The 20,052-nt window shown below is 35.0% G+C and overlaps 1 protein-coding gene and 1 pseudogene across 4 annotated transcripts in view; both read right to left on the bottom strand.

Annotated features, from left to right (window-relative positions):
- Positions 1-71: 71 nt before the first annotated feature.
- LOC147384731 (uncharacterized) lies at positions 72-16,964 on the bottom strand (annotated as a pseudogene). Its single transcript, XR_015172441.1, has 12 exons — positions 16,825-16,964; positions 15,994-16,409; positions 14,432-14,535; positions 12,522-12,630; positions 10,351-10,418; positions 8,933-9,010; positions 6,132-6,196; positions 2,356-2,422; positions 2,059-2,241; positions 1,038-1,094; positions 791-886; positions 72-313 (listed from the first exon to the last, which is right to left on the bottom strand). The product of XR_015172441.1 is annotated as an uncharacterized LOC147384731 (transcript).
- Positions 16,825-20,052, bottom strand: part of LOC147384729 (E3 SUMO-protein ligase SIZ1-like) — a 34,530-nt gene continuing 31,302 nt past the window's right edge. For all 3 annotated transcript variants that reach the window (XR_015172439.1, XR_015172438.1, XR_015172440.1), the window contains one exon: positions 16,825-19,972. The gene's annotated coding sequence lies outside the window, so the exon portion shown is untranslated. The remainder of the gene's footprint in view (positions 19,973-20,052) is intronic.

The following is a 20,052-nucleotide window of genomic DNA, read 5'->3' as shown; positions in this document are numbered from 1 at the left end:
AAAAAACATCAAAGTAACAGTAATTCTAACAATCCAATGAAATCTAAATAATCAAAAATGGCAAACGAATGTTTATCAAAATACTTTTCTTGGAAATCGGTACTACAACTCTTTTGTGTACAAGGTAAGCTCAACTTGACATCTCTTAGGATTCTTCCTCGGAAGAACCAATTTTGGATTGTTTAATAACTGAATCAGAGTTGCCGCTCCCAACAGAATTTTGTTTCCTTTCCGCCTGTAGTGACCGACATAAAGATTCAAGCTTTTCCTTTTGATTCTTCATTTTCTCTAGTTGTTTCTTCATACGTTCACGCTGTATAGAAGAAAACCACAAGAGTCATAAGATTACAAAGCCCCAACTCATCATCATAGGCTTTATCTCAACTGTATGAACCAGTATAATAAACCAAGGATCAAGAATGCTTTATTGTTTGAATAATGATTTACTGACACACACACCCTCTGACGTGGCATGTGCTAGAATCATAGATTCCTTTCCTTGGGATGCACAACTGCACATATATGGGGATGTACAGTAGTGTATCCCGAGGGAAAAAATATATGGTCCTAGGTCATGCCACACGTCGGGGCGTGTGTCAGAAAATCACGACTCCTATTGTTTACATGAAGTTAAATAAAATAAAATAAAGGATACCAAACGACAAAATATTAGAGAACATCTACACATATTAGGTTATAATAGATCATATAATCATAAAGAAATATGAAAAAATATCTTTGACCAATGGGGAGGTTTATTCAAATTATGGTAAAATGCATGCTAGCTTACCTCCTCAACAAGCTCTATGAGTGAAACATCCGACTTCTCACATTTGCTTTTCAAGAAGATGTTTTCTTTCCTGAGTTCCTTTATCGATTTTGCCATCTAGTATTAAATGCATAACAAAGTAAAATATTACAAACTGTAGTAAATGGTGTCATATTAGTACGTAAAGTTATATAAAGGATGTAAAGAAACTATTCAGGAAAAGAATATAAAATGTCAAGAATTATAATTGATGAAATTCAGAACATACCTTCTCAATCTCTTGCTTAAATGTTTCGAAAACCTTGTTACTTTTCGATAATGCATCCTGCACAGAGTTGAGTTTTCAGGCTAAAGTATGATACAGACATTTACAGATGGCAACTGAACCAAACTATAATACATAAAGATCTAAAGGAAATTGAGATGATAGTTCACATTTGTCTGTAAGAATGTATTTAGAATAAGAATCGTGATAAACTGACTTGAAAAAACCCACTCAAAATCCACTCAATTGCACAGAACCATAAATATTTTTTCCTCGTGTATCCCAAGGAAAAGTATCAATGGTTCACGTCAGTCGAGTGAATTTCGAGTCAGTTCATCACGACTCCTAGAATAAAGATGCATAATAGACAAGATATTCTCCCTACATCCACCATGTACATGGTGCACAAGAGCGACAGAACCCAACGTTCAACGTGTCCATCTCCTAAGAAGATGATTGACTGGATCATATTGGCCAGATCCTGAGCACCTAAATCTGTTTGGATTTGGCCAAAATCTTGCAATCTCATACAACATTGGAAACAGTAAACATTGAATAAATCTAAGCAACAACCCAAACAAGAAACCGAGAATATGTTTTACACACAACAAGAACCTAAATTGGTACACTAGAAATATAGAGCTGCTATTGGCACCCCAAATTTTACTTATTACACCCAATTGAAGATTAAAACACAATCTTCAAACATAACAAAGGTTTGGCTCAAATAATAATCTCAACATTACAAAGCATTATAACACTCATTCAGACAATTTCAGTAGTTGTTTACAATTATAATTAGGCTTATATAAAATACCAAACCAAAAAAATAAAACTCTAGCCAAAAAGAGAGAGAGAGAGCTTTTGTTCTATTGGTTGGTACCCCAACTTTTACTTATTCTCAATCATTCACTTATTTTCTTTATTTTTAATTGGGGTGTAATAAATAAAATAGCAGCTCTCTAGAAATATGAGGGAATAATATTTATTCTGAAGAATATTGTAGACACAACACGAAGCATACCTGGAATTGTTGAAACTTTTCTCCATCAGCTGTTAATTGTAAGCGCAGATTCTTTTCAGTTGCCAAAAGTTGCGACACCTGTTCAGCATACAACTTCATCTGGGATTGTTCCTGGGTCAACTTTTCTTCATGTTGTTGAAGTTTTAAATCAGCAAGCTGAAGTTCAAGTGTTTTCTGCTTTAACTACACATTCAAGTTTCAAACCACAAAATGAAACTGATGATCTAAGAATTTGATTCTAAAAATATATGAACAGAAAATTTTCTAAAAGCATGAACATGGTTTTACAAAGTAAACCTTTTGTGTAAATTGCTGTTCAGAGATTGCATATTGATCAGAGAGATGCTTCAACTTATTTCGTAGCCTGGAAAAAAGATTTCCTAGTTAACGACTCGGACCAGTTACTGAGAAAATGCATTTGTAATTGGAAGAGAAGAGACCTAAATGAACATGATGTGGATAATAGTAGAATTAATTTATTTTATGAATTTTATTGTTCTTGATAATTATTCTTGATCTCAAAATCATCAACTTAGATTAACTTTGCATCATCCTATATGGTGCACTTGTGGGGCTCATTCGTTACGATGACACCCTCGTGGGCTTGTCTTGATGATGAAAGCATCGAGTGGTTTTCACGACAACAACTCACGGTTGCCTAAATAATGATGGTTCCACCTTGAGCTTAAGTTTGGTATTGCTTAGACATCAAAGGTACATGTGATGGTGCATGTATGACAATACCCTTAAGCTATAGGCAAGTGTGGTGGTATCCTTAAGCAATTATTCAATTAGCATTTTTAGGCGATAGACTGGTGCAAAGAAACTCTCAGACGATATACCTTACTCATGGTAGGCACCAATCTTTTGATAGTGGACCCAATTGCAACGTGGTACCCTCTTCATGGAGCTGGAGGTCGAGTTTGCATCGTTCAATTTTTTTCCTGTCTACATTTAGCCTCATGTCCAACATGAGGAGCTCCAATGTGTAAATGATTGCCTATCCCTCATCCACATTTGGCAAGCAAATCCTCATTGAGCCTACTTTCATCAAAACAACTCCCAGTTATTATGGTAGCAGAGCTAACAAGTTTGAGCAATGACATATGTCTACTTGAACAGTACTGGTGGGGTTCGAGGTGCTAGGTCTTGGATTAGAGGTGAACATTGAGTCATGTGTAAAAAAAAGAGTTCAACTAAAAGAAGTCATTTAAGGGAGATAAGGTGTGGGTCTGAGTTAGCCCAAGGACTTCGTAGCATTCTTCAATTTTGGCCAATCCTCTCCTCAATTTATACTGGTAGCAGTGTAGAGGGAGAGTAGTTAGTAAGCACCATCCTTTTGGACTCCAAGACTCGTTGTTGGCTCTACCCAATTGTCTTTTTAATGTAATGCCCTTTGTGTTGTGTATGGACTACATATGATACTCAAGACAAAATGTTCTCATCTCCTTTCTAAAGGTTGGCAGGTCTAGTAGTGACTCGGTAAAAAGTTGTTTGGGCTCACTTTCATTTAGCGAGGTGTTTCCCCAATTCTCTTATGTCTCTCTTTCATAGTTGGAAAATCAAAGCATTGTGTTATAAAGAAACCATTTTGTGGTCCATTACTCCTTTTGTCATTTGTCAAGGAATTTGGAAAGAAAAGAATATTAGAAATTTTGAAAGGAATGAACACTCATTGCTAGGTCTTTCCAAAATTTAAGGGTATGTTTTTTCTGAAGATTTCGTTTTTAGGTGGGATTTGATATTTAGTTCAAAACTTGTTATCTTATTTTATGTTTTCTTGTCGTAGATAGGCCTCTCAACCTCCTCTCCTTTTATTAATTAATAAAAAAATCTTGATTTATCGAAAAGAGCAAAAAAAATGCAAGGCAAAAATCAAGAGCATCATGCCCAGCAAGCTCATTCGTGACAAAGGTGCTCAATTGGGCGCATTTCCATAATGAAGATGCCATCACGACATTCACTAATGATTCCTTCACGGGATGGCCGAAGTGATAATGGTGTATGATGAGGACATCGGAGATCATGTATCTTTTCAATTGGGTCATTATTTAGATTTTATGTTTATGAGCGTATATTTTAGTGATTAGGGTTAGTATTTGAGCTTATTTTTATGTTCTTATTCCATGGTCATAGTATAGATGTTTCGGCCAATTTGGTATCTTTATCACGTATTTCTAGCAGGGAAGGAGCTAGTGGGGGCAATTGCTCCCACAGAACTTTGGGACAGCCATATATTTTCAACTAATTGCATGCCTATTTGCCCCCACCCTCTTACCTCCCTCCAATCTCCACCCCCCCCTCCTCTCCTTTCAATTTTTTCTTCAACTTCTAACCAAAAACCTCCGAATTTCTTCCTGAAACCATTCATCTACAAGCTCTTCAATTGTACCACTAGCGATAGTTTGCCCCCACTACAAGACAATCCTGGCTCCGCCCCTGATTTCAAGTGAGTTTCCATATGATGACATGCAAGGGAGATAAAGTTAATAGAATGGGACATAGACAGTATTTTTTTATTTTGTTATATTTAAGTTGTATTCCCGACCATTAGATCTTATTATATTAATTGAATGATTGAAATTAGATTAGGGTCTTGAGTCTTACATAAATAATTGTAAAGACCTTATTTTGGATTTTCAATTATTAAGAGCTTTTGGAATAAAATTTATAGGTTTCTCTAAGGGAACTCTCCATGGTGTGAACCCAACTTCCTTGGTGTGATTCCAAGTAAGGGGCCTATCCCTATCTCACTATCTTCTTTGTCTTGCTGTCCCGGGCACACGAATCACATACAGTCACAGTATTGCTGCCGCCCCTCCAATAACCCTACTGTACCAGCCTCTGGGATCTTTTCTAACTCCCCAAAGTTATTGGATCTTGTTGCATCTTTAGTTTACATCAACCTAGCTGAGATCAACCTCTCAAAACCATCAAACCCTGCTGTATGTTACTTGTACAGCAACCCTAGCCCAACTGCACCTTACTCTCATCCCTAAAACCTAGCTGAATTTTCCGTGCAGCCCATTAGACCCCCAACCAAACCCTTCTTGCAGCCCATATTCCCTAGCCGAACTAAATTTTTATCCATATACCTCTGCTGAAACTATTTCAGCCATCTATATACCCAATACAACCTCTCATCCTATCCATAAACTCCCAAGCATGCTACCCTACCCTTTCCTTAAATCCACAGTCCCAAATATAGCCTCTTCTCACTTCTTTTGCTGGAAATACTTTATGATTTTGAGTTCGGAGATAAATCAGATAGACTTGAAATCCTTGGGAGTTCAATAAACTCTAAATTGAGTATTGGATTGAAGCCCTAAGCTAGCGGAAGTTCAATCTTCCATTGGCATCCCTTTATTCTAACACTCAAGGGGTTTTATTTGTGGTATTGTGATAGCTTTTAGGATTTGGACTTCAACTACCTATCAGACTTTTTTGTATATATATCATATATGATTGCATGAGCTGAGATTATTTTTTAAGTGCTTATTTTTTATTTAATCTCACTCTCGGACTCATCATTTTAGGTTAGGCATCACTGCCTGCATCGGCATCCATGTGAGATTAGAAGTGACGACGCCTTACAACACTTTTGGTACAGATGAAAGCACCCTAACCAGTCCAACGTGCATGACAAAACCTTTAGATGATAAGTGTGGCGCTATCATTAAGCAATCTTTCATGTATAAAAAGAATTTATCTTAGAAGATAGATGGGTGTGGCAGCATTCCCATACAAGTTATCTTGCTTATAGGTGACACCTTTTTGGTAAAGGATCCATTCACAACACGATACTTTCTTTATGACATGGAGAGTGGACTGGCATCACTCTCTCGTCTAAAAGTAGTTCACCATGTACCATTGTAAAAATATAATAGGTTTTAGAACTACAAGCAAGTAAAAGTAAGACGGACTTGGCCTAGCTAATTTGGATTGGAAATATTTCCTAAGTTCTCACATCTAAGTTGGTACTTATAGATTAACATGTCAATAATTGATCTCTTTAATGTAAAGAACACAAAGACTGACACAAGTATCTCAAGGTTTTCTGACAAAGGCCTTACATCTCATTCTCCTTGAGTTGCGTGAGACTTTCATCTTTCTGCTCTTCAAGCTTACAACTTACATCCTAGAAAACCAAAAAAGAAAGTGGTATACCATTAGTTGCCGCACATGAATATATAATAAATAAATAAATATTATCCAAATATATATAATGGGACGAAAAAGGAAAAGTGAAAATTACCCCCCTCACCCCACATACACAAACACAAAAAGAAAAATAATGTGAGGTTTCAACATGTTCGAAGTATGTGGATTGATAATGCGTAAGAAATTTGGGAGATCATCCAAAACTAAGAGAATGATTTTTTTTTTTTTTTGGTAGGTGAAGAGAATAAAATTTTAAATGGTAAATAGACAAGGTGTAACTTCCTTCTCGAGGTCAAAATTATGAATCCTCATAAAATGTCATCATCTTAGGCTTGGGGTGGGCAATGTGAATCCTCTTTCTCCATTCAATTCTATTGTGAGCCATAACATTGAGATCCTTAAAAACAAGGTGCACAATTTTTACAATGGTATGACCATCATGGATCATCAGAAGATAGTCCCAAAAAGATAAAAGAATTGTCTTCGACTATTGTTTTTACAGTTGATTAAAACAAACAAAAAATCATTTCAACCATGTGGTCGGAGGAAAAAACCCTCATATGGATGAACTTTACAATAACATTCTAAATTTATTATTTTGCACGGTAGTAAACAGAAATATACAAAAATAGTTGAAAGTGGGTAAGCCAGTCACATGCACACATGTACATGTTTGGATGCTAACATGCAAGACTTCAAAAGAAGTTAGCAAGCTCCAAAAACTATGTTTCTTCCATAAACACCACCAAAAATAATCTTATCATGTCTTTTAGTGAAAAAAAAGTAAAGAGTTTTATCTCATTATGCAATGGCATTTTTGTAAATATCACAAAGCCTTGAAAAGTCACTTACAAAATTTTCATTGCACGATGATAATCAAACCCTTTCTTCTTCTTTTTTTCTTTTTTTTTTTTTTTTTTTTTTGGTTCTAAAAGAATAGAATTACCATTTAGAGCCCTTTATAAAAGGAAATATAGTTTTGGAGGTTGTTAATGTCCCACTAAAGTGTTAGATATATATGGGTCCCATTCGGCAGCCAACATTGGGAGTCAAAACTTGTCCTATATAGGTTAAAAGTTTCAGATTGAGCTGATTTTTTGTGAGGATGGTCTCTATGGTGATGAGATCATCCACACAAAAAAAAAAAAAAACAGCCCAATCGGAAACTTTTAACCCATCAAAAGTGGTTTACAAGTTGAAGAATTGTGAGCTGTCGATTTTTACTGTTATTTTGTAAACCACTTTTGATGGGGTTAGAAGTTTCATAATGGGCTGACTATTTGTGAAGATGATCTCCTCACTATAGAGATCATCCTCACAAAATATCAGTCCAATCCGAAATTTTTAACCCATAAAGGACAAATTTTGGCCCCCAACGTTGGCTGCCGAACCTAACCCTATATATATATGGGGACTGTTCATGGGACAATAATTGTGACAAAATCTATAACAATGGTTTTTTGTAAACCACTTTTGATGGGGTTAGAAGTTTCGGAATGGGCTGATTTTTGGTGAGGATGATCACCTCACCATAGAGATCATCCTCACCAAAAATCAGCTCATTCCGAAACTTCTAACCCCATCAAAAGTAGTTTACAAAAAAATTGACGGTCCACAATTCTTCAACTTGTAAATTGGGGTTAGAAGTTTCGGAATGGGCTGATTTTTGGTGAGGATGATCTCTATGGTTTCCGAAACTTGTAACCCCATCAAAAGTGGTTTACAAAAATCCATTGTCATAGATTTTGTCACAATTATTGCCCCATGAACAGTATATATATATAGAGAGAGAGAGAGAGAGAGGAAACCATGCTCGTGCACACGGACAGAGAAAGAGATGGAACAACCCTTCTCTCCTTTGTACTCCTCTTAAATATTGCATTACCTCAGCGAAAGGATATTGAACTATCCTTTATGAATACACAAAAGCTAAACATAGTAATCTCACAAGAACCGCACAAAATCAGCCCAAAAAGGATATTGAACTCATTATGAACAACAATTTTAGTTCTTACAGAAAATATTTTGACAGCTGATTTCCACCTATATTAAGAAGTAGAAACTTGCACGTTCCAACCAAGAATTGATTGTGGTGCTTGTAGACATGATAACTATTTTACCATCTCCATATTGGATAATGACAATGCAACTTTGAACAAATATGCGTGATATGTAGAGGTCAAAGTGAGAATCTAGGGATGCAATACAAGTAAATTCCAGGTCTAAATATTTAGCTTAAAAAGTTGAATATATTTATGCATAAAGTGCTCAAACATATTATCATCATCGAAGTCTTGTCCGAAAGATTTGGGATTTGCTAAACAAATCTCATTCCCCATTCAAATATTATCATAGAAAACTTTAAATGATTACTTTGCTCTCACACTAAAAATTTTATCCTTGTTCTCCCATTTTTAACCATTGCCTTGATTTAAATGTGATCACATAGCAATCAATCATCAATAGAGCCATATCTCAAGCATTTCGGATTTGGCAACATGAAACATGTTCTGCCACTCCCCTCTATGATTATCATAAACGAGTATTTTACTTGGGAAATACAGAAAATATTTAACTTATAAGACAGTTGAAAATATTCAGTCCAGTGTTTTCATAATTATCTTTAATATTGGAAAAATACATGCATCATATTCATGCTAATTTTCCAATATAAGAGAGAGCTTTGAAAGTAGATAATAAAAGTTACACAAACCTTAATTGCATTGTGGAACTTGGTTGATAGCTCTAGTCTCATGTTTTGGCCTTCTGTTGAGGCTCTCTTGCATTCATCCTGCAAAAAGATGATAGTAGATGACATCAGCATCTCCATATGGTGGATACAAATGTTTTTTTCTCTTATATTTCTATTCTGATTTTTTTACTTTTAAAAAAGAGTTAGATATAGCAAAAAAATTATGTTATAACAGTGCATTGATGTGTACGTGCTTCTCAAAGTCGTCGTGTTATACCTCGTACCCGTGAACACCGACACATGTCTCCATAATTAGCTAAGTTGGTAACATGTGTGGAGTGTTGTTCCCACGTCCTAGGTTCAAATCCCCTTGAACCCACCTTGACCTTACTAACCATTAACCCTTTACCCATCAGAAAAAAGTGTCCATGTCTTCGTAACATTTCACACAAGTGATGAGACAACTAGGGAAACTCTGTCACTAGTTTCTCACCAACACCTTTTATTACAAATTCATGGGCTTACTAAAAGAACAAAGAATGATTTCATTACATATATGAGACCTTCACTTTAAATGCTTTGCCATCAACTACGTCATTTCAGCATTTTAAGGTGTTTATTATTATTAACCAATTTGAGGCATGTAATATCAACTTCATCTCCATAGACAAGTAGATTTGCATAATAATCATAAAAGTCGTTCCCAAGCATCTCCATAGACAAGTAGATTTGGATATTAGGATATTAATCATAAAAGATGTTCCCAGGCCTTCAAATTTTAGTGCATGCATTAATCTACAAGGTACCTCAATATGCAATGTTGAGACAGTAGATGCCTGAAGTTGAATCCTTCCTCTTTTGAGACACAAAGTCACTACTATTTATAGATACACACCAATAGCATCAGCTCAAGAAAACCCACTATGTGAAATTGCCACACATCGAAACCTTACCCGTAGCAACCTGGTAACATGATTATAGCAGAAGTACTTCTGCCATATAGATAATATATTGTGGGTAAAGAAGGTAGAAAGTAGATCAGTTGCGTATAAGTATCACAAGTTCCTTCATTGAGTCTCTTATAATTACATTTATTTTCTCAAACAAAATGCTACTGCATGGTGTGGTTAACTAGAAGATATTTGTGTGCTCTCACTTATTAACTGGTTGTTAATTGCATATATGTATTTAAATACATATGTAGTCCATCGTGTGGCCTTCAAAACAAAGGTGTGTGGATTCGTATGCCATATATGACTGTGATCTATAACCAAATGAAAGCATCGAAGTATTAGTTTGGTCAAAGATATCGCTCTAGACGGCCTTTCGATAGCAAAACAGTATCCATGTTACTGACGACGAATAGTTGGGATGGGACACCAGTCATAATGATAATCAATAATCAGTTAATGCATATCCAATTCTTATGGAGAATGTACCATCAACATTTTGTTTTGCCGTTGCAACTCCCTACATAATGATTCAAGCTTATCTCGAACAGCAATGGCTGCACCAAAAAAAACCTTTGCATTAAAATTAAAATGAAGTAGGAGAAGTTATGACTGAAAAGGAAAGAAACTAATTCAGATATCTCAACAATGGACTCTCACCACACAAAAAAAAAAAAACGGATTTAGAGGTTTCTGTATAACAGTCCAGCAAAACCAAGATTCATGCCATACACATATTGAGAAAATTATGAACAAGGGACCTTATTTTCAGTGAGCGGTATAAGTTCTAGTATCCATATCTCAGGAAGCATTGTCAGGACTCAGGACTCAGGAGACCATTATTTCAAGAATTAGAAGATAATTTCACAAACTGTCTACTCACTTAACCAACTTAAAGGTAATATTTACATGTGAGTATGTAAGCATCTTGTTCCCTAGTCAAGCTTCAGATTCCTAAAATAGCATTTTCTCATTAGTTTCCCTAGACCATTGCAACAGAATGTCAAGAATCCTCGAAAGTAAAGAAGGCCACTCTATGACCTTCATGTGCAATATCACCATATTGTAGTACAGAAGTTCATTGGGTAATTATATATATATATATTTTGATCGGTAAAGATAATATTGAACGAAAAAATAGAGGAGTAGTAATTACAAAAGGGAATCAGAATTCTCCATATTCTGTGACAATCTCAAAAATATCTGTCGGTCCAGCGGTCCTGGCCATAGCAGCAGCAATACCGTCGCAGTCTACTCCCCTAAAAAATGCTTGAAGAATTATATTATCCTCACAAAAACCCAAAATCTTGTCAAGATCATGGTCACCAAAGTTGTCGATTTTTTCAAAAAGTCAAGTTTAAATCGTGGTTTTATATGCTGTCAATTAAATCATGAAGTTTGGAAAAAATCGCATTTTAAACGAACTTCGTGATTTAATCACGAACATCACTATTTAATCATCCAATTCTTGGAGAGCTTTTTCCTAGTTAATTTAACATTACATGATTATTTTTAATATTTTTTAAGCCAAAAGGATGTTTTAACAAATTAATACAAAATTAAAGGGTAATGTTTTAATAAACATAACCTACAATCGAACTCAAAACTCAGAAATCAAAACAAAGCTCTAATTTTTATTTATGATTTATTCTTATAGTTTAAAATAGGATTTGATGATATAAATGATAACACAACTTAGTAGAAAAAATTATATTGTTCTAACACTATTTCGATTTTTTCCCCTTTTTTTTTTTTGTTTTTTTCTACTTTTTCCCTTGCCGATTTTTTCCCGAACCCCGACATGGTAACTATGGTCAAGATCAAACCTGATCTCCATTGTACAAAGCCCTCTATAATTGTCGATATGTTCATGTCAGAAAAGCCACAAGGAATGCCAACAGCATCCCAATAATTCAAAATACCTTTTATTGCACTCTTCAGAATCCATTGCACTCAAGTCCTTCGAATAGCTTGATCTCGAAAAAGATAGCATCAATTTTCCTTACCATTCCCTAAAGCACTACCTGCACTACTAGTTCCTGATTTTTACCATTAAATCAAGTTTGGAACTTGTCAACAAGACCAGCCATTTTCAAATGTGTTCCATGTTACCAGATCTTCTCTTAAACAGTGCTTTCCCTTACCATACATGAACCTTTACCTCTCGAACTATGTAATTATTTGGTAACATAAGCACAAATAATCATCTCGTAATTGATTGAGAAATATAGCATCAATTATATCTTGTGTATTTTGTGATTATGACTTGAAACCCCTTCAACATTTTGTTTGACGGAAAAAATGCATAATTCTATTCTGGAATTTCATACCTCTGCTGACATCAGATCTATTTCTTCTTATGCAGCAGCAGTATCCTCAGATGCGGAAGTTAAAAAAGATTATTTTATTGAGAGAACTTTCATATGATGTTTAATGAAGGTTTTGCTGCAATTCATGAATGTTGTTAAGTTAGAATAGTTTAAGCATTCAGTTGTTTTTTTCAGGTGACTGTTTAATCATTCATAATCAACCTAATATCTGTCTGAAAATGTCACCATGAAAATCATGTGAAGTTCTCATGCAACAGTAAAATCCTCAGATGTGAGTATTAAAAAAAATTACTCTATTGAGAGAACTGTTGCTAGTAAATAGTTGCATACCTGCATCTCTTTCAGCAATAACGTGTTGATACTTCAAAGTGAATTCTAGGAACTCCTTTTCTGACTTGAAGCTACGTTTTACATGTTTACGCTTCACTTCAGAGATTTCCTAAGGCATCAAAAACAGTCCAACCAAATTCCTTAGCTAGTAACCATCAACAACTATTTGAATACAAAAACATGAACGACAAACCATAGTTTGAAAACCATGAAAAGTTAAGTGAAACTTCTCCAAATCAGCTTAACTTAGTTGATATCAAGTCAAGATTTAGGAGCAACTTCATTTTCTCTCAAAAAACCTGAAAAAGAGGCACACTTGCACAGACTATTGCAAGTTCATAGACTACTTATCTGTTTTTGACAAATAAAAATTTATTGCAAGATGAAAAGCAGAAGAACACAAGAAGAGTCGCAAAAGGAAGACAAAACGACCTCCCACAACAATGACCAGCAAGGCAAACCACCCATTACATAATCAAGGAATCCCATATAAAGACAAAATTAGCAAAGGAACACCTCTTGAACTCCTTAAAAATTTAGACCAAAGATGAGCTTTTACATTGATGAGGAAGTCATAAACCTTCTTATTTTTTCTCTCATATGCTCTAGCATTCCTCCCCTTCCATATTCCCCCAACAAACTGAAAACGGTAGAAGATTCCAAAGAATTCTAGATTTAGCATTAAAAACATATGAGGACCAACTTTCACAATAGATCCTTTACTAACTTTGGAAGAACCCACAAAATATTGAAGGACAAGAAGAAATGAGACCAGATGGAAAAGCCTAACAAACAATGCAGGAAAAGACTATTAACACATTCTCCACTTTCCTTGGCTTGACATAGAAAACCACAATGACCATACGAAGAGCAATCAACGTTAATAAAAGGGCCCATTTTTTCTTTATTCAATTCATGAATTAGCCCACAATGAGTCTACTTCATTTAGTCTTGTGCGTAAGCATAGCATTTCTGGTCGAACCCGCCCAACACAACTAAGAAGAACCGAACCCAACAGACACATCTTTTTTTCTTTTTGGGAGGGTACTCCGAGTAGTGGGAGATATTTCCCAAGGCAGCTAATGAATCACCAAACAAAGAACTTCACGCTGGAAGGAATTTTAGAACCCTAAGAAAACAATGATCTGAAGGATGTGCAAGAAGAGAGTAAAAAGACTGAATTGACAATTTCCTGTCTCAACTCTTCAACCATTACCTTCTGTTTTCCAACCCTGGAGAAAGATGGATTGAAGAAATATTTTCCATCAGTGACGAGACAGACTCCACATCCCAGTCCTTAAAAGTTTTCCATAGACCTAAGTTCCAAGAAGGAGCACCCCCTAACCCCCCAGCCATGTTTTCAATCGGCTGATTCTTCTTGTTAAACAAAGAAATTAAAACAGGAATTTGGGAAGACTATATTTCATAATCTGCAAGTTGATGCAAAGAAAAAAAATGGTCTTGAAAAAGTCCTTAAGTTGAATGATCTGTTACATGGATTCTTCTAAATCAACAAGAACGTGTGTCAATTAAGTGTTGCATTCTGAACACACCAAGGGTTTTGGTGGGACACTTCCAGATTTTTTCTAACTATAACAAAGGTTGATGCTTTTCAAACAACTAAAGATTTTGAAAGTGGTGAGAAGAGTTGTAACTATCAAATTACAATTAGGAAAAAAATTATGTTCACCATGTACATGTTTCTTAGAAGATTAGAATAAAGTACATCTAGTTGTGTTTAAAAACATTCCATAGCATAAGACAAATTCCAGTAAGGAGGAAATACTTCGAATAATACATGTTAAAATTTTACTTTCAAGTTAGATTTTAGGTGGCAAAAACAAAATATTAATTCAAACTAATCATTTTTTTTCTTTTGCACGCATGAGAAATGCATTCAAATGGAGTACTTGGATATTACTGACTAGCTTTTTGTCCTTCAAAGTTTCAGCACTCTCTGGTGTAGACCTTTCATTGAGATTGGTGGATTGTAGCTCTACGCACTCTTCAGCTGCTATCAAAGCAATAGCACAAAAGGATAAAGGCAATCATGTCAAAAACCCAAAGCAATGTCCTAGCTAACAATTAATTCTTCTATCCTATAAGGACAAAACACTTTCTGTTTCCTGTCTTGACATACAGATCAAACATGAGTCTTCACACACTATAACACATGTATAACAAGTTTTATTCACCATTCATCACAAGCAAGTGTTGCGGTTTGGTATTATCTTACAGTGTAAGACATCACTGCACATGAAGTTGCGTACTCTTTTCTTTCACTAACTTTGAGAAATATTAAACCCATGAGCCATTTTCCAAGATTGGCATCCTGGCACATCACATTGCCACGATCGTTCATTAGCCCAGCATGCTCTTGAAAATGTACATTTTTATGGATATAAAACTCATTAAAAAATGGAGGCCGAATTGACCTGCCGAACAATATCCTTTAAAATTTTCAATAATTATCCTAATTACTATGCTACAATGTAACATATATTTTTTTGAAGGGTAAGTTGGACTCGAACCCACGACCTCAAAGTTGCTTTGCAATGTATCAAACCAACTGAGATATGGGCCTAAGCCCTAGAATGTGACATGTATCCATGTTCTTTATTTACTGCTTGAAAGTGTGAAACTTAAATTGGACTCTTTATAAGACATAGAAAGTTACATTGATTCACATCAAAATGCAGGAAAAAATATTTTCTTCACATGTTTGGCATGCGGAAAAAAGAGAATGGTCGCCAAATATGTCCACAAGAGCATCAAACCTGATCAATGTATAATAGAGACTCAAGCTTTCTTCTTCTTTTTTAAGTTTTATAGTAAGGCAACCAAGAATTCTATTAGGTATCAACTGGGTGGCTCCTAAATCCGTTATCGTGCTCTTTAAAAGTAGGGATCTTACTGTGTTCTTAGGGAGGAAGAGAATTCTTTGGAATCTTCTCTCATTTGCAATGTGTTGGGGTATTTGGTTGGAAAGAAATAGGAATTTCCAAGGAGTGAAGACATCCTACCGTGATTTTTTTTTTTTTTTGTCTATCTTGGGTTTTTTTTTTTTTTTTTTATAGCAAAATCCTAGTTGATTTTAAGGGTGTTTTCTGTGATGATTTTGTATTTAGATGGGATTCCATGTGCTCTTCTTAGGTGGTCTCTGCTTTTTTGCTTTCTTGGTTGGTCATCTTGACCGCCATTGTACTTACCTTTCTTTTTAATAAAAAATTTTATAAAAAAAAATGTTTCAACGTTATACTTAAGGTGGAATAAACCCAGGGCCTCAACAACTTTGAAACTTGAATCTCTTCAATGCATGAAGAGGTGTACCAGTGCCTTTTATGGGTTTTCATTTACCCTTTGGAAGAACAAGATTTCAAATTTAATTAGAGTTGAAGAACCAAAATCAAAGACAAAAAACAATAATAATAGTAATAATAACACTTAATTAATTCAAGGTAGAGATGATTACTTCTTTGGGAACTATGGCAGTCCCCTTCAACATGTCTGGGTGCATGAGATGAACCCATTGCAGGCTCAATGACCAAGGAAACCCTCACTGAAGCCTCTGGGACAGTCTTTCCCAATTCAGCATCGATACTATCGCTCTCAGATAATTGAACAGGAAACGTCCTCAGCTTCTCAACTTTGCTATCCACCGATTGAGTATCATTCACTGCCAAATAATTCGAAGAAGTTGACGAATCATCTATTCTGAATCACTAGAACTATCAAGTTCCAACATTGTATCCTTGTAATCTTCAGGCAACTTCTCTTGTTCAAATGTGGGTGTTTGTGGAGACAAGGGTTCGTTAGAGCTCTCGACGAATCCGTCTGGCAAGGAATCCACTTCTGGGAGTTGATTTGCAGGTGAGTTCTCCATTTCTTCTGCAATTCGAAATTTTGAACTCAAATGCTATAATTAAAGGCGAAAAATGAGAATTTCTATTGACACACCAATTTACATATGAGCAATCCTTCAATTTCAAAAGGATAGGTGTGCTAAACTGTAAATAGAATCTCTTAAAAAAAAAAAAAACAGATAAACCGCTAATAAACCAAAATCAAACCCTAGCCATCACAATCGATGGATTCCATTATATAAAATTTGCGATTAAAATGAAATAAACAGTCTAAAATTGCTTCAACCGTAAAATAAGTAGAATCCAGGAAAAAAATTCAATTTAACATGCATTGATGGATCTTGAACACTCTGTATCCCCATTAAAAAAATAAAAAAAATCTACATCTGATGAAACATGACCCACGATTTATAAATCCATGAAGGAAAAGGTGTTCTTACCAGAGATCGAAGGAGAAATCTGAATCAAAGAAGCGATACCGAACGAGAAAATGATCAAAATGGAAACCCTAATTCGTTCACGTACGGAGCCTCAACGAAGGGAAGCTCTTCCGAGTGGAGTGGCAAAAAAACGCAAGTTTCCGCGGACAGGTGCGAAGTAAACGTGCAGATTTTTAGCGTGACGAGAGGGGTTTGGTTGACGTAACGTGACGAGAGTTATATAATCGGCGAAATTACTTGATGAACCCTGACTGGGGGATTTCTTTCTAAACACACCCTTTTTTTTCCCACAAATTCATAGTTCTTGACACTTTTTTCTTTCTTAATGCCCCCACGCACTTTCAATTGGTGTGGTAGATGATTCAAATTATCAAGATCTATTACCTGATTCGTGGGTTCGCTTGGTTGGAATTTGGGTTTGTGATTCGTCACTCGAGAATGAACTCCAATTGCAAGGTAGACAGAGATAAGGGCATTTGAAGGTTGAAGTGATGAATAAGGTAAAATAGAGATGAAGATGGACGATTTTGGGAAGAAAAAATTAAGTGTATTTAGTCATTTTTCATTAATTTATTAATAAAGACCAAGGTCAAAAGAATATACTATTTATTTGAAGTTTTAGGGGATATCTCAAATATTATAGACATTTGGAGGATGTTGTAAAAATTAAAGTAGAAAGAATTACGCTTGGTTCACTACATTTGATGAACCCTACATCGAATTAGTTCAATTTGAATCGATTCACGATTCAGTATCAAACTAACGAACTGGGTAACCCTGATCAAGATAGACATTGAGATCAACCTTTCTTCAAATCCTCGAGGACATTTATGTACAATCATCCATTTAATATTTGAACATTGATCATCGACATCAACAATTCAAAATGTGCTAATGTCTGAAAGAAAGCGTGCCAACTAACTTAGTTGGTAAAATCGATAAAGTCTTTAGGTGATGATATCAGAAACGTGTATTCAAATCCTGCCAACTAAGTTACAAAACTCATTAAAAACATACTTGCCCATCAAAGAGAAAAAAATTCAAAATATTGAGTTTAACCTTATAACAACCGCTCAAACTTAAAGTTCCAACATGAAGAATCAAGACAAAGATTTGAATGGTTGATTGAATAGTGGGAGGGTTTCTAAGACACCACCCCAAAACTCAAGTGCATTAAGGAATTCTTGCCATAGGGTCTATTAAGTAATTTTCCCTTTACAGTAGAGTTAAATGCTTATCAAAAACTCACGTATTATCCCCAATTTCAATTTACAAACTATTGGTTCACGTGTATTAAAAGCATCCCATTTATACATGCAAAATGCTTAAAGTCAAGGTCTTGTGAAACAAGTTTCATTCCTATAATTAATATCACGTGTCATCCTAAACCCTAAACCCTACAGTTTACCATTTTGGTAAATAAGTTTGAAAACTATACCGATTTGATTAATTTCTCTAATCCAATTCATTGCTACTAATCTGAAAAGAGCTATTTCGGGGTACAGTTCATATTGGATTCGTAAAATAAACAAACCATAAACCCACCAATTTTGATTGAGTTTGACGAACAAACAAATTACAACATTAAGTTCAGCGAACCAAATAATTTTTTAATTGATTTCGTGAATCAACCAATTTATAATATTTTTTTTTTCATTATTTATATTTTTTATTTTATTTCTATTTAAAGTTCAGATTTTTTTAACATTATAATTTGTACATATAACTTGTATACTTGAATTATATATATTCACGAGCGAACCAAACTAGTGAACTAAAGAAAAGAATTTTCAACCCACTCCAACGAACCGAGTTCATTCTAGAGTGGCAAACCATGTGCTATGATCCCGAACCGAGTTCATTCTAGAGTGGCAAACCATGTACTATGATCCGAATTGACATGTATTGTTCTCTTTTACCCTTGGTTCCCATTTGAGGATGATATGCATCGGCAGTGCAGTCTCCCACCGTGCACAGGTGGTGGGGCTTGTCTTGCAACATGGAGAGGTGTTAACGAGACCAGACCATCGATTACAATCTTCTTTGTCCAAGACCTACCCCCTTACCTCTTTTATGGTTTTATCTGACCACCCCAAGGATCATTGATACCACATGGCATACATTTACACCCTGAATGTTAAGACCTAATTACCAATAAAAATCAGTTTGATCGATGATTTTCAGCCATTAATGCGCGTACAAACCTAAGATAGAAAATTACTTCACCACCTAGAATCATAGTAATAAAAACCATCCATTTTTTTTTTTAAAAGTCCCGTTCAACAGTTACACTCATCACTTCAAAAAAAAAAATGTGTTCTTACGTTTTAACCACGTTTTTTTTTTTTAAATAATAAAATTCTATTTTTAAAGACCTATGATTTATTTCTATAGCCATATAATTGTTTGTAATTTGATTCATAAATGTTATTTAATATAAGATTTAATTATAATGTTTTGATGTTATGATTTTATTTTTAAAAATTCAATAGAATCTTATTCTCCTCAAAAGATTCGTTGATGATTAAACTTTTTTTAGTATCATACAATGTATAATCATGCATAGAAACATGCATTGATATTCAATAAAAATATATTGAAAACTTTGATAATGTACCATATGTATTACATTTTTTTTTTTCTTGTATAAAATATATTTTTATATATATTTATCATTTTTTCCGAAGTTTTCCCTTGCCATTTTAAATATGTATTCCTACTTTGTGACTGCCTAGAATAACAGGTCCCATGGGATTGCGATTCTCAATACCCACATTTTGGAGACTCCAGAAAGCCCCACATTCGGAACAGTCCACGTGTCTTTAAGGCATCCCAACATGGGCATTTTTGTAAATTGGGACATGTGGACGGGTCTCGAAGATCAGTCAATGGTTGTCCTGCAAAGCTCAAATGTAACAGGTCAATTCCTTCCCAGTTAGATATTACACTGTTCGACCACCGGTGACCTTAGAAGAATCAAAAGGTAGGAAAGCAAATCTGAAAACTACTCGCATGGAAAATAAGAATTGCTACCCTAGACAAAAACACGGAGAACAGAGAGACATATATACATGGTACAAAGGAAGGAGATACTAACTATATTCGAAGGATTTACATCTTTGGGTTGATTCCAGATTTCTTTTTAGTCCTGCAAATATGAATGAAAATTCATAAAAAAAATATATATATTTTTAGAAAATGAGGATAAAAAGAGTGACACTATAAATC

This window comes from Akebia trifoliata, chromosome 15 (genome assembly GCF_017979445.1).
Source record: "Akebia trifoliata isolate Shusen 1 chromosome 15, ASM1797944v1, whole genome shotgun sequence".
Taxonomy (NCBI): Eukaryota; Viridiplantae; Streptophyta; class Magnoliopsida; order Ranunculales; family Lardizabalaceae; genus Akebia; species Akebia trifoliata.
Note: the sequence above shows the minus strand (reverse complement) of the source record. Positions and strands in the feature narration are given on the sequence as shown.